This window comes from Tamandua tetradactyla, chromosome 1 (genome assembly GCF_023851605.1).
Source record: "Tamandua tetradactyla isolate mTamTet1 chromosome 1, mTamTet1.pri, whole genome shotgun sequence".
NCBI classification, from domain to species: Eukaryota; Metazoa; Chordata; class Mammalia; order Pilosa; family Myrmecophagidae; genus Tamandua; species Tamandua tetradactyla.
The window spans coordinates 50,929,409-50,944,757 of NC_135327.1; the positions used below are offsets into that span (position 1 = coordinate 50,929,409).

Sequence of the window (15,349 nt, forward strand, 5' to 3'; positions counted from 1 at the left end):
ATCCATGCATATATATACACATATATCACATAGCTCTGGCTGCTGAAAAGACCTAGAAGCAACGACAGCTTAGTAGCCGTGAGCACACCAAGTAGACAGGTCTTGGTTATTAAACACCATTCTCCAATAAAAGGAATCAGGGCTTCTTGTCAAAGATAAGCTTGGGACATCTCAGGAAGTAAGAAAGTAATGAAGCATTTGAAAAAGAATAGGAGCCTTCAAAAGGGTACAGGAGCCACCAGGATGAGCTTCCATTAGCCCAAACTGGAAAAATCCAAGTGAAAAAACAATAAGTAATGATCATATTGGACTCTAATCCATAAAGTAAAATAACTACCCATAAGTCCATACTAATATAAATAAATAGTTGAATAAATAAGCAAATTGGGGAGAAGGAAAAGCTCTTCCTTACAATAAAACACCATGGTAATAATTTTGCAGACACAATCCACTGGTGGGCATGAAAATTAATGGGTAAATGTTTTTGAGAAGGAACCTGATATTTTCAAATTCTCAAAGTATCTCCTCCAAGATGGTTTTTAATTAAAAAGGGAAAAATAGTAACTTTACAGTGAAGAACAATTTGGGCAGACACATCTTAATTACACACATCTGAACACTGGCTGATATGTCTTAACCAAACGATCAAGGTTGACATCAACAGTAATAAAACCTACTGACTTCATCTGTAGCGTATTAGTCCCTGATGTGCTACACCAAGATGTGTACCCCACTTCTATGGGGTTCTTGTAAAAAAAATTTAACTTCAATGTAATCATGAGAAAACATCACACAAATACAAATTTTGAGACATTCTGCAAAATAACTGAAGTAGTCAGGATTCTGAAATGGGCCCCAAGTTTCCTAACCATGCACATACTCGGTACAACCCCTTTCCTTTGAGAACGGGCAGTATGGATGGAACTGTAAATATAATGAATTTCACTCCCATGAAGAGGCCACATTATATGACAACAGTGAAGGGATTCTGCAGATCTAATTAAGGTCCCAAATCAATTGACTTAAAATTAATAAAAGGGGAGATTATTCTGGGTGGGCCCAGCTAATCAGGAAAATCCTTAAAAGGGATGACCCTTTCCTCAAGTCACAGATTGGAAACATGAGGACACGTGGCAAGGACATGGAGGGCCTCTAGTTGCTGGGAGCAGTCTCTGGCCAGCAACCAGCAAGAAAATGGGGGGCTTTAACCCTGTAGCTGCAAGGCACTGTATTCTGCCAAAAAACTTAAATAAGTATGGAAAAGATTCTTTCCCTAGTTGAGCTTCCAGATAAGGACACAGTCAGCTGATTCCAGAAGCTAGGAAGGCTGGTGGTTCCCTGAGACCCAAATACAAATCAATACATACATAGATCCTTAGATGAAACCAAGGAGTGGTGGCTAATTTGAGATTTAGTTCTAAGCCCAAAAGACCCTTCGGAGCCTGAAGTTGTTCTATGAATTACAAAATGCTGTGTGTTGGAGAGGATGCAGAATATTGCTGAAGGGAGTCTATATCTGCTCAACCATTTTGGATTTTTAAAATTGGCATTGTCTTGAAAAGTGGAGAATCAGTGTGCCACATGACTCAACAATTCTACTCTTACTTACATAAAAGAGGTTCTTTCACATGTGTGCTAGGACATAAGTACAGAGGTTAACAGGAACATTGTTTGTAGAGCAAAATAGGGAAGGAAACCCAAATGTCCAAAGACAGTGAAGCCATCAATAAAAATAAATCCATCCCCCAAAATATTATATGGTAGTCCCATGGATGACTCTTATGGACCCAATATTTAGTGAAAAAAACAAGTCTCAGAACATGGTACCTCCTGAAAAAGTTCAAGAATATTAAAACTAAACAAAATGCTGTTTAAACATATATCCATTTCTTATAAATCTGAATAGATTTTTAAATTTTATATAAATCATCAACACATTTCAGGATGGTTACTTTGGGGGAGTAAGAAGATGGGAGACAGAAGAGTACATAGGTAGATGCAAGTGGTTGTTAATTCCTAGTTCTTGAATTGAGCAACATATCCAAGACTGTTTATTATATCACCCTTAAGTATATAAATAGATGAATAATGAATAGATGAACGAATAAAGGGGTTTTATGGATCAGTGATAATGGCACACCATGAACCAAAGATTATGTTAAATTCCATTCTGGCATCTAAGGTCAAATTTATTTTTAAAGTACATGGAGAGAAAAGATACATAAATTCATCATTAATAAAACTCACTACACATCCTTACTGAAATTCATCAGTAATAAAAGTCAGAGAGAGGCTCTAAACAGTTGCACTTTTCTGAAAACAGAAGGGAAAGCTTCTGTATGGACTTCTTACCTTTACATTTATTTCATATGTGCAAAGTTTTAATCATTTTGAGCAAATTAAACCACCAGTTTAGAGACAGGAAATAGTATGGGCTATGGATTGAAAAATAGGATCTATAAATTACTTGGCTGAGAACTCTTCTGAGATTTGGAAATGGTGAGGGAAACTGAGAGCTATCAGAAAGCCCATGTATTTTCAGAACTTTGTTCCTTTAATATTTCAGAAAGTGTAGTAGTTCAGGGATTTCAGCCATAAAGATAAAAGTTACAGATGTCTCTCTCTGACTATTTTCCCATGCTTCTCTGGAATTGAGAAAAGCATCTAGTCTGAGTGGATCAACCTCAGAGGCTTTTTTTTGTGTGTGAAATATTTATGGGAAAAGCCCATAAATATTTAAATGTTTACAATTCATCAGATGATATGAAGGTCAAAACCATCTTAATAGAATATATCATAATAAGCTCCCTTACCCCAATAAATCATCTTATTTTGATGTCATTATTCAATTTGAATACTCTCAGCTTCTGGCCCTCACACAAGAAATATACTTTTATCTATTTTCATGGGCTTATATTTCCCTCTTATCCCAGGAGGTGGCTCCTCTCATTTGAGGCTAGTCTTCCACTTGTGTCCTTGATTCATCTTTTCTCATCTCCACTGTGATTGTCTTGCTTCATTGGTTATGACCAATTATTCACCTACTTCCAACTTCTCCCTTTATAATGGGATTTCTCCCATCTTTAACTCCCTTCTTGAGGCTGTGTCTCTCTCTAGTTACCATTTCTCTCTTGCCCCTTTATAGCCCATCACCTTGGAAATAATAGTTTATACTTTGATCCCACATTTTTTTTTAATTTTTGCTTCTCTGAAACCAGTTTCCTTCCAACTGCTCCCCTGAATATGCTTTGGAAAATGTTACCAGTTTTCAAATTAAATGGACTGTTTTTCATTATAATTATCTGCAGCATTTGTCTTTATTGACTTTTCTACCTTTCCTGAATAAAAGGAAGGAGAAAGTTTCTGGACTCTTCTCCTATATCTCTGGTCATTCTCAGGATTTATCTCCCTTAAGTCTTGGGGTTCTTCACGATTCTGTTCTTGGACATTTTCTCTTCTCTTTTATGAACCTATCCTGAGTAATTTCTTACATTGCTCTCAGTTTATTCACAGCCTATATGCCTAGACCTCTCCACTGCTTACAGATACATAGGCCCAACTCCCTAGACTACTTCTCCAACTGGATGTCTCACTGGCTTCTCAAAACATCATCTGTGTCCCCAAAGCTCTTTCCCCTCTTGCATGTCCCATTTCAGTCAACGGCCCATAATTGACCAGGACACCCAAACTACACTCCTTTGGGCTCATGCCATGTTCCTTCCCTTTTTCTCACAGCCAAGAGGTAAGAATCCTTCAGATTCACAACCTCATTTCTCTCACATCTATTCTTTCCTTTCCATCCTATAGTGACCACCTTACTCAAAGTTCTCATTATCTTTCTCACCTGAACTATCAATAGTATTTTTAAGTAGGTCTCTCAATTTCAAACTCTTCTCCTTCCAGTCAATTCTCAGTTCCTTGGCCAGACTGATCTTTTAAAATACACATCCAATCAAATTACTCAGTAGAAAAAAATAATTTAATGGCTTCTCATTGCCTGAAGAATAAAGCACAGCTTTCTTTGATGTGAACTCCATTACATGGTTTGATCCCTGCCTACCTTCCCAGTCACTTCTCTTCCCCCAAAGCCTAAGTTGTAGCCATCCTATACTCCTTGTAGGTTCCTGAACCCACCATGATCCCCACCTCTGTCTGAAACACCCAGTCCATAGGGCAAAGCTCATGCATTTTATATATCCCTAAACAAATATCACCCTGTCTATATATGCTTTCCTTATTCCCCAGATAGAATTGAATACACTACTTTTATGTCCCTCTTTTCTCTAGATGTGTTCTATCTTTAAATCTTCAACTCTGCATGGACCAAGTTGATTATCTTCCCTCTACCTCTACTAATAGGTAGGGTCCTTGAGGACAGGAGTTAGGTCTTATTCACACTGATAGACCGAACACTTTAGAACACCATCTTTAACAGAGCAGGCATTCAGTAATTCTGTTTAAAGTATGTATTGCACTGGCACTGTGAGACAGACAGGGCCTTCCTGACCAAAAGGGGAAAAGAATTGTAACAAAATAGATATCAATGGCTAAGAGAGTTCAAATATAGCAGAGAGGCTATTCTGGAAGCAACTGTTATGCAAACTTCAGCTAGATACTGCTAATTGCCATAGTTTGCGAAACCCCAAATGTCATTCCTGTTAATCCTAAAGAACAGCCAGGGCTCTATCTGAGATCCTACAAAAGCTTCATGCACTAAGTTTACTTTTCAGAAACAAGAAACTTTTAGATGGTTCCTAGGCCAGATAAGTCCTGAAACCCACAGGTCCCAGTCTCTTCAAGAACATCAACCAGTTCCATCCCTCTAACCCATACTGATACCCCTTTTCAACATGAAAAAAGTTAAAATGGGCATAACCAAATATCCCTAAAGTATGGGAGAAGGATCAAAGGAGAAGGAGGAGTTATAACAGAAAAGTTAGGATATAATAAATTAGTATGACTAACGAATAATTCTGTTGATATTTCTTTTTAGTCTCCAGTGTCTTACAGCAGCTGGAAGGAAAACCTGAAACTGTGGAACTGTAACCCATACTAAATTTTGAAATCTGTTCTATATCTAATTGTTAAAATGTACTATGACATTTATCGCTTTTTTGTATATATGTTATATTTCACAATAAAAATGCTTAAAAAAGATTTATTGCAAGGAAAAGAGGTAAAAAGTTAAATATGCTGATATGTCATGCATGGTAAGGGAAATAATAAAAGGTTTCTCAGCATGGTCTATAGCAGGAGTAGGAAAACTATGGCTAATTGGCCAAATCAGCCTGCTACCTGATATTTTTTAAAGAAAAGTTTTATTGGAACAAGAGGTAAAAAGAGTGGCGGTCAAGGGAGGAGGTTAGAGTTTCTGCAAATGGTAAACCAAGACATTTTCAATAAGGTGAAGCAAGGCTGGCTAATACAATATATAATATTGGGGAAGCATATCATTTAATGCCTGCAATTGCCAAAATCAATTAGCAAGTTAATGGATTAGAAACTGAGTTAGATTTTAATGTATTAAACATAGCATAATTATTTAATCAACTTACAAAAGACCCTGTGCCATAATTGCAGATAAACGAGGAAGTTATTGGCCAAGTCAAGCTCTCCACGTGATGAGGGATATTCCAACGCATTATAATTGCCTATGTTCAATGAAAGCAGACATATTATTTAGACACAATACACAGCCAATGGATTTGTAAGGTCATTTCTGCACTCTTGGTTTAATGGTTGATTGCATTTAAATATCAACATTAAATGAGGCAACAAGAAAATGTTATCGTTCCTCCTCCCCATAAAACACATATGTGTGTGTGTAGAATTGGGTTTTCCTTCCTCTCTCTGCATGCACACCTGCACCACTGCTAAGAAGGCGTTCCTCTGGCATGAATACACATCAGAGTTGTGTTATGAGGGGTAATCACAAGAGAAAAGTTTGTGTTGCAGTTCCCCATGTTGAAAAAGATAACTATCTAGGGCAAACAGAATGTGCCAGTAAACAGAGGAACAAAATTGGAACTTTAGGGAAGGTTGGGTTGAAAGGGATGGAGGGAGGAAGTCCAAGAGAAACAGGGAGAATTTCCAAAGGCTTCTTTGGATATTAAATGAAAAGGAACCTAAGAGAAGTTTGCACCATCCTGTGGTGTCTGTGCATGTTTGTGCTCAGCCACAATTAAGTAAAGTTGGTTTAATCTGCTGAGACCAGGCCTGCAACCTTACTAGATCTTGAGGAGCATAACAACAGGGTTGGAGAACAAACGCAAAATTCATTTAGAATTTGTGGGGTGGGGGTGAGGAACTCATGAATACAATGTTAATAACCCTTAATTATGGTAGTATATCTGATCAGGAGTCAGGAGCTCTGAATGCCAATCCTGCTTTTCCCTCAGCTAGATGTTCAGCTTCAGGAATATTTTTCAAGTCTGTGCATCTTTTGTGACTTTGATAAACATGGACACGGTATTTAAACTCTTGTTTCAATATATCTAGAAAATGGAGACAGAAGTATTTTTTAAGTAAATACAGTTGTTTTAAGTAAAATACAGTTAAGATGATGACAAGCACATATATGTACCCAATACAGGTGGGATAACAGAAATATACAGTGACACATTTGTAATAGTAACTGAAGCTTTTGACTGTGCTAAACATTCAATTCCAATTAGGTATTTCTTTCTATATTTTTACTGGGATTAGTGAATTTATGACAACTGACCACACTGTCTAACACTTTTAGATTATGGTACAAAGCTGTTTAAATGCTGAATGCTTTGAAAATTATGCAGTTGTTACATGCCCTACTACCACAATATCACATGCTTGATCAAAAATCTGATCAGATCATCTTATAGACCTGGTATGTATTTTTATTTTTTTTAGATAATGTCATGGCCTTCTGCTTAATTGTTATCGCAGATAGAAAACAGGTAGAGCTAGCTAGCTAGATAAACACACTTCTTTTCTTAATGTCCTTTTTTTATTCCTCATACAGGCAGAGAAATTAATAGTGGTTTGTGTTTCTGCTGGGAGTCGGGTTATATTCTGAAATGTAATGTGTGCTATTGGATCAACCATTGTTGTCCACACTCTCTGTCTCTTCATTTCCCTGAGGCTGATGATCCCGGATTGTTGATATTTGAAAGATTTTAAAGGGATGAATAGATGAGCTCTCCTATGAAAAGAAGAGCCACGGGCAGCCTCGTGCTGCTGGAAGGGATCGTGGCATCCTCTAGTGCAGCCTTCTCCTTCCACAGTCAGGAAGGTGGAGGCCGGGCAGGGCCATGCCATCGGTCTGTATTCACACAGCTGGTGGAAACAGAGGCAAGGTTGGAGTTGCATCGCCAGGAATCCCTGCCCAGTAGTCCTTCTTTGACATCCTTCTGAAAACAATACAGAAGCCGTTCCCAGGCAACACTGTCACCTTATCTAAAGAAGTCCCAACGCTAGAGGGGGGAGAAAAATACTTGAGAGGAAGTGACTCCCAAGGCTAAGCGGTTAACTTGTGGAAGGGCCAGGGACACTGTTCTCCTGGTGGTACAGCAAAGACCATTACATCCACAGTCTGCTTTCACTGGGAATGTCTCAGAGGCACTGGAGACCTTTCATCAGGGTCCTGCACTGTTTAATTTGTATCCCATTCGACGTGACCATGTACGTCTTCATCCCAGCACCACCCACCATCCACTTAAGTCCACGTCACCTCTTCCCCCTTTTCTGACTTCTTCCTTCTCAGAAGAACAGATTCTGTGGCCCTCAAACCTCTGCTTTATGAAACCCATAGTCACGACTTCACGGCTCGCGGAGCATCAGTTCCCACACGAAGGACCCTCTGGTGAGGCCTCGTGCCACTCGTTGCTGTGGAAGGTGGTGACTGGAAGGACAATGTCCTCAAATCCCAGCTCTACGGGTGAAGGCGTCTGTTTTCTGAGAGGAGGAACAACTGCCGGCTCTATCACGTGCTCTCACTTTTCTACTCCCGGGTTGGCGTGAGGAGAAGAGCACGTGATGCCTCACAGGCTCTGGTATTACTTCATGGAAGTGAAAATGATAAATCTCCTCAATAGGATAGAGAGAGAAAATTGCATATAAATATTCAAACGAATTTTTCAAAAGCCGTTTTGAAAGGGGTAAATCATAGCCAGTTAATATGTTTGGGGGAGTTTCTGATAAAGCACTTAGCACTTGGCAACAAGACATTAACAGAATTACTGGTCTCATGGTGAGGCGATGAAACGAGACAGTGGGACGCTCCAGCTTGCAGGGCCCAGGAGCGCACGACCGTGTCACCAGGCCCGTAAAGATGGCGGCCCCCGTAAAGATGGCGGCCCCCGTAAAGACGGCGGCCCCGTAAAGATGGCGGCCCCATAAAGATGGCGGCCCCATAAAGATGGTAGCCCCCTAAAGATGGCGGCCCCCCTAAAGATGGCGGCCCCCTAAAGATGGCAGCCCCCCCTAAAGATGGCGGCCCCGCGCGCCGGTCTCACTCGGAGAGCCGCAGCACGGAGAGACGGCTTAGAAATGCATGTTTTCAGGCCTCCTTCCAGACCCAAAGACGCAGAAACCCTGGGGTGAAGCCCAGGAATCTACCTTCTACCAAACCTCCCCGCACTACTCCACTGCTCATGATTTTGATGTACCGTTAAATTTAAGAACCATCAATGTATAAAAATCTGTGATACACTTTCAGAGACATAGAGGACTTCTTCCCTCACCTAAAATGCCAAGCTGGTCTGTTGATTCTTTTATATATTAATTTAATAGAAGATAAAGGCTTAAAGCCACGACATCAGGGGTCAAGTGGGTGATGAGTGTGTGGTTGTGAAATAGGAGAAATAAGGAAACCAAATAATAATCTGTGATAGCATATGAACAGACAGAAAATGTTTGGTATAAGGTAGAAACTCAGTAAAAGTTAGCAAGGCCTAAATCTAAACCCATTCTCCTTTTTTTCCTACAACTCAATCCAGACTGCAATTTTGACCATTTTTAGGGCTGAAATAAAACAATGTATTACAATAGTAAATGAAATTAAAATTATGGTTTCAATAAATTAACACAAGGAAATTAAAAATTTCTATCCTAGGGGACATGGCCTAATTATATCTCAGTCCAGTGTAGGTGAGTGTTGGCTTTCCTCCAGATGGTGACTTGGGGACCCACCATTTCTTCAACCCCAGAGTCATCAGCTTCCAGACAGCAGAAGGGAAAGAGCAAGTGCAGAGGCCCACCTGCTTCTTAAATCCATAACTCCCAATTACACTTGTTCCTTTGGAGAAATTTGTCACATGGCCACACGGCCACACGGGGCGCAGGTGGGGTTGGGAAATACAGCAGCGCCCTCCCCACCACAACTGCATACCACGGAAAGGGGAGTTTAGAGCTTTCCTGGGTTGTCAGGCGGGAAAGGCAGGGAGACAGGACAGGGCTCTGGGAACAGACTAAAAAGCCAAGAATGCCACAGAATAACATGCAAGGGGCGAGGGGAGTGAAAACTAGTAAAAGAGTGAGAAGTGTTGAAAGCAGAGAAGAAGGCGGGGTCTGACATTGAAGGCACTTACAGGCTAATGGAAAGGAGTTTAAACATTAATGCCAAAACTGGAGACAAATCAAAAGATGTGAGGGAAGGGAGTAAAACTATTAGACTTGTATCCTGATAAAGAAGTTAATGGGAAGTAAACTTAGCATGAAACTGAAAAGGGCAGGTGCCAAAATAATGCATACAAGAAAGAAGAGTTACCAAAATAGTACGAGAGAGAGAAAAACATATAAAAAAACAAACTGTTAACAGTGCTTACCTAGGAGTAGTAAGATAATGGCAATTTGATGTGGAGGAAGTTTGTAGTTTTTCTACAATGCACGTATACTACGTTGCAATAAAAAGTTACTAGATGAATGAAAAGAAAAAAGAAGGAAAGAAAGAAGAAAGAAAGCAGGGAGGAAGAAAAAAAAGTAAGGAAGTAAGAAAGAAGAGAATGGGAGGGAGGAAGGAAGAATTTCTCTGGCAACCGTCTGGCTTGGAGAAGCCAGATGAGAGGCAAGAAGTTTGGCCAGGAAGCTATTGTTTTAATCCGTATGAGAAGAGAGGCTGGCCTGGCCCCCATAAATGACAGTGGAAAATGGGAAGAGATTTCTTTGAGAGAAATAGTCGGGGTAGGAATGACAGGATTGAACAACTGACAGATGGAGAGGATGAAGGAACCCCAGCACCTTGCCTGTCGCTACTCCAACTGTGGTCCCTGGACCTGCAGCCTCACCCGAGAGCTTGGTGGGAATTTGGCATCTCGGGTTCCTTCCCCGATCTGATTCAGAACCTGCATTTTCACATTATTAAGGTTTGAGAAGCAGAGCTGCAGGATGACTCTAAGTTTTCTGGTTAGGGCAACTAGATTGATAATGGTGTCATCTCTATGATATAAGGCAGATCTGAGGCAGGAGGACAGGTTGGGAGTTGGGGGCAGCACTGAAATGAGTATAACATAATCAGATGGGCTTTCATTTGAGCCAAGGATGATAGGGCACTGAGGCTTAGAATTACGGGCCCAAGGTCTCATCTGGAACTTTGGTGTAAAGTGTGCACAAGCCCTCATATTCAGAGCAATTTGCACAGTGAGCTAGTACTCCCACCCTTTATCAAACCAGGCAGCAACTTGACAGCCCTGACTAAGAATTTCATGAAGAACACTAGAGAACAAGTGCTCTTGGTGGAGACACTGCTCTGAGTATTGTCTAGGTTCCACCCAAGTCAAAACGGAAAGGACGATGATTAGTAAAGTCTTCTGGTTTGGGTAGAGCTCAGCCAAGGTGAAGGTTGTGGAGACCTTCTGGCTGCAGAAGTCAAAGGTGAGTTCTCATGTTAATAATTTGGATCCCTGACTACACTAGAGAAGCAAATTTGATTTCTGAAGTCATATGTGAAATCCTTCCATCCATACAACCATATTAATTTGACATGCATTCTAATGCAAACAATCTGGAGAGCACATCTTAAGCACCTTTTGGACAGTGGGGCTGAAAGTGGACTGATACTCCTGCAGTTAGCTGCCATCATGGGAGTCTTTTGAGAAATGACTTAGAGCAAGAATTCTGAGCATGGAATCAGAATGTGGGGTCAAACTGGTGTCATGTGGGTTCTACCATTTACTATTTAGATGCCCGCGGGCAGTTCACTTACTGTCAATATGTTTTTACTTTTGTTTATTACGAGTGGCCAACATGGTCCATATGTTCCACTGTGATTATGAGGATTTTAAATAGCATGGGTGAAGTGCCCAGCACACAGATCAATAAATGGTTACAGCTATGATTCACAGAATTGGAGACCATATTCAAATCCAATTAGTTTTTGCAGATTCTTTTTTATTTTTTTATTGTATAATATAACATACATACAAAGCAAAGAAAGTAAAAAGCAATAGTTTTCAAAGCATACTTCAAGAAGTAGTTATAGGACAGATCCCAGAGTTTATCATGGGCTATCATACCATCATCTCAGATTTTTCCTTCTAGCTGCTCCAGAACATAAGAGGTTAGAAGGAATAAATACTCTTTTATCATCACATTCGACCTTTTTTTGTGAAAAATAATGTATATACAAAAAGCAATAAATTTCAAAATACAGCAGGACAATTAGTTATAGAACAGATTTCAGAGTATGGTATGAGTTACAATTCTACAAATTTAGGTCTTTATTTCTAGCTGCTCTAAGATACTGGATACTAAAAAAATATCAATATAATTCTCTAGTGATTCAGCAATCATACTCATTTGTTAAACCTGACCTGCTCTGTATAACTCCACCATCACTTTTTGATCTTTCTCTCCCACTCTTTAGGGATATTTCGGCTATGTCCATTCTAACTTTTTCATGTTGGAAGGGGCTGTGGATAACATGGGGTAGGGAGATGGAACTAGCTGATGTTCCAGAGAGGCTGGCCCTTCTAGGTTTCAGGATTTATCTAGTCCAGGGCCCCATCTGGAGGTTGTAGGTTTCTGGAAAGTTACCTTAGTGCATGGAACCTTTGTATAATCTTATATATTGCCCTAAGTGTTCTTTAGGATTGGTAGAAATGGTTTTGGTTGGGGTTTGGCAAGCTATGACAGGTAGCAATGTTTAACTGAAGCTTATGTAAGAGCAAACTCCAGAGTAGACTCTCAACTCTATTTGAACTCTCTCAGTCACTGATACCTTATTTGTTACACTTCTTTTCCCCTTTTGATCAGGCTGAAATTGTTGATCTCATTGTGCCAGGGCCAGCCTCCTCCCTCAGAGATGTCTTCTACGCTGCCAGGCAGACTTTCACCCCTGGATGTCATGTCTCAGGTAGGGGGAAGGCAATGATTTCACTTACAGAGTTGGTCTTAGAGAGATTGAGGCCACATCTGAGCAACCAAAGTGTCCTCCAGAGGTAACTCTTAGGCATACTGATAGGTAGGCTAAGCTTCTCCACTCAATACATAAGCTTCACAAGAGGAAGCCTCAAGATCAAGGGCTTGGTCTATTGATTTGGGTGTCCCTGATGTTTGACACAATATCAGGGATCTCCCCAGTGGTAAAGTTCAATAATTCCATTTTTTTTTCCTCCCATTCCTCAAGGGACTTTGCCAATACTTTCTGATTCTCTGCTTAATATATTCTAAGATTATTCAGGCATTACATTAAGCTAAAGGATTAAAGGAACTCTTTCTTATCCTGGGCTTCCTGTGTTTCAGCTGTTTAAATGAGGTATCCAGACAGGTTGAGTCAAATTACAGAAACTTAAGGTTCTGGACAAAATAAACTTTTCTGCCTTTGATCTCAAAGAGTAGGTGAGGTTCCAAAATATAGACCATGTCTTCTTTAAAGGCGATTGGTTTTTTATCTATGGCATAATATGTTATTACTTTCCTTGATTATATTGATTTTTCCACCTTAAAGTGAACTCACAAGTGGGCCTGGCTGCCCAAGTAACTGGGACATAACTGTCACTTCCTTACCCTCTCAGCATGGTACATGATATGCTCATGACAGCCTGTCTAAATTGGGGAAACACAATGCCTAACCAGAAACATAAGCAGCTTGCCATGACTTGGAAATGGAAAAAAGAAGGAAAAAAAATCTTGGCTAAATCAACACTAAATTTGTTAACTTTTAATTAAGACAAGTTAGATTTTGGTTTCCTCTACAAACACAGTAGAAAGAAGTATGGTAGACTAAGATAGAATTGAACAGCTCTGGCTCCTCACACTGCCTCAGGCAAGTCACTTAACTTGGGCAAGTCACTTAACTTCTCTGAGTTTTTATTTCCTCATCCATAAAAGGATTAGAATAATGCCCTTAATCTCATAGCGGTGTCATGAGAATTAATAAATTTACATATGTAAACCACTCAGTGGAGAAACTGTAAGTGGTGTACGCATGATAAATTATTATTGGCCTTATTAACCATTTTAATAAATTCGCTTTTGTTAGCTCTGCTTTTCACCAGGCAAAGGAAAAATAATCTCTCCATCATCAGTGAGCCTCAGTTATTGTATTGACATTTCTGTTGAATTTTTGAAGGATGTGAATATCACCTTACATTTAAGTAAGGCTAAGCTGAACAATTTGCAAATTGTGGTTTTTCTACAATGTGTGATGTCCTGCAATAATCCTGTCACACAGATAATCATATATTGTCAACAAGGCATGTGCTTAAATAGTGGTGATTGGTTTATGCTGAAACCTCTCGACTCTGTGTTCTACTTGGACCAAGGCTTTCAATTTCACAGTGTTTACTGACTACTTATCATTTGACAGGTCTTGGACTATGTATTTGAGGAATGACAAAAATGAATAAAATGGGCTCCCTGTTCTCAAGGAGCTTTAAAACTAGTAAGAGAAACAGGTCTAGGTACATGTGATAAATTACAGACACTATGTGCTATGTGTTAGGGCTGCATACTAACAGTAGGCTATAAAAACATAGGAAAGAGGCAGGTTTACTCCAACAGAATATGATCATAGATTCTTTAATAGATGTGATTGCATTGGGTCTGGGCCTTGGAAAATGATAGAAATTGTAGGGGTTGAGTGTTCAAAAATCAATTAGAACAGGATTGATACTTTCATGCAAACTTGTAGCTTGTTCAAAGACAATTCAGTTCTAATTTCTTGATTTTCTGTTCTACTTGGTTGATGCCTGTGATGGTTGGGTTCTGGTGTCAACTTGGCCAAGTGTTGATTCCCAGTTATCTGGTCAGACAAGCACTGGCCTGACTGTTGCTACAAGGATATTTTGTGGCTGGCTGATAAACTCGAAGGCTAGTGTATTGAATCGTTAGTCAGGTGATTGCATCTGTGGCTGATTACATCTGCAATCAACTAAGGCGCATCTCCCACCATTGAGATAAACCAATAAGTTGAGGCTTTTTAAGAAAGAAGAGAGACTCTTTCAGTGCTTCTCCAGCCAGCGAGCCTCTCCCGTGGAGTTTGTCCAGACCCTTCATTGGAGCCACCAGCTTCACAGCCTGCCCAACAGATGTTGGACTCTTCCATTCCCACAGTTTCATGAGACACCTTTATAAATCTCCATTTACAGATCTCTCCTGTTGGTTTTGTTTCTCTAGAGAAATTTGACTAATAGAATGCCCATTCCAGATTTAAATATTTTGAATGGCATCCTTGAGATACAGAGAACTAGTCATTGATACCTCTTTAGTACCTAAGGAATGCCTGTAGCTGAGAGTGTACTCCAGTGATGTGGAGTGTCCTTTACAACCAGCACTTAAAATGCCCATGTGGACCACAGAATGCAAAGATGCCAGAGGGGTGAATTGGCAGCAGATCATGGAAATGTTCCAACTTCTCCCTAAGGTTTTGGACTTTGTGTCATAGCAGAGAATGATATTTAAAGTTATTTGGGAGAGGAGAGAGAAAGTTACATGGCCTCTGCTTATATGTCAAGAAGGTTACTCAGGCAGCTCTGAGAGGGTAGACTGGGGGGGCAGAACCATGATTTGGGAAATGGGGGGAGCAAGAAACCAATAGTAGGTCACTGTAACTTCCTAGAACAGAAATAAGAACCAAATAGCACTGTGGGAATGGAAAGAAGGGGTAAAGAGACAGTACAGAAAATTTAAAACCAGATTCATTAGGGAGGACCTTAAGCAACCAATCTACAACTACTATTATTATTTTTACATGGTTTTACAAGCAATTTGGGGAATATCACAAAATAAGTGCAATGCAGAGCATAATTCAACCACGGAAGATAAAGGGGCCAAGCATTCTACCTCCTCACTTCCTGAAGCTTAGGGCACGAGCATGTGATCTAGTCTGGGACAATAAGATGATACCATCCAGAATGTTTAAAGACCCAGACAT

General features: G+C 40.0%; 1 long non-coding RNA gene across 2 annotated transcripts in view; it reads right to left on the reverse strand.

Moving 5' to 3' along the window:
• The window catches only part of LOC143646473 (uncharacterized), a 52,897-nt gene extending 44,565 nt beyond the window's left edge, over positions 1–8,332 (reverse strand). For both annotated transcript variants that reach the window (XR_013157483.1, XR_013157476.1), the window contains exons 1-2: positions 8,218–8,332; positions 5,556–5,651 (exon numbers count right to left, since the gene is read on the reverse strand). This is a non-coding gene — a long non-coding RNA (uncharacterized LOC143646473). The remainder of the gene's footprint in view (positions 1–5,555; positions 5,652–8,217) is intronic.
• Positions 8,333–15,349: the final 7,017 nt, after the last annotated feature.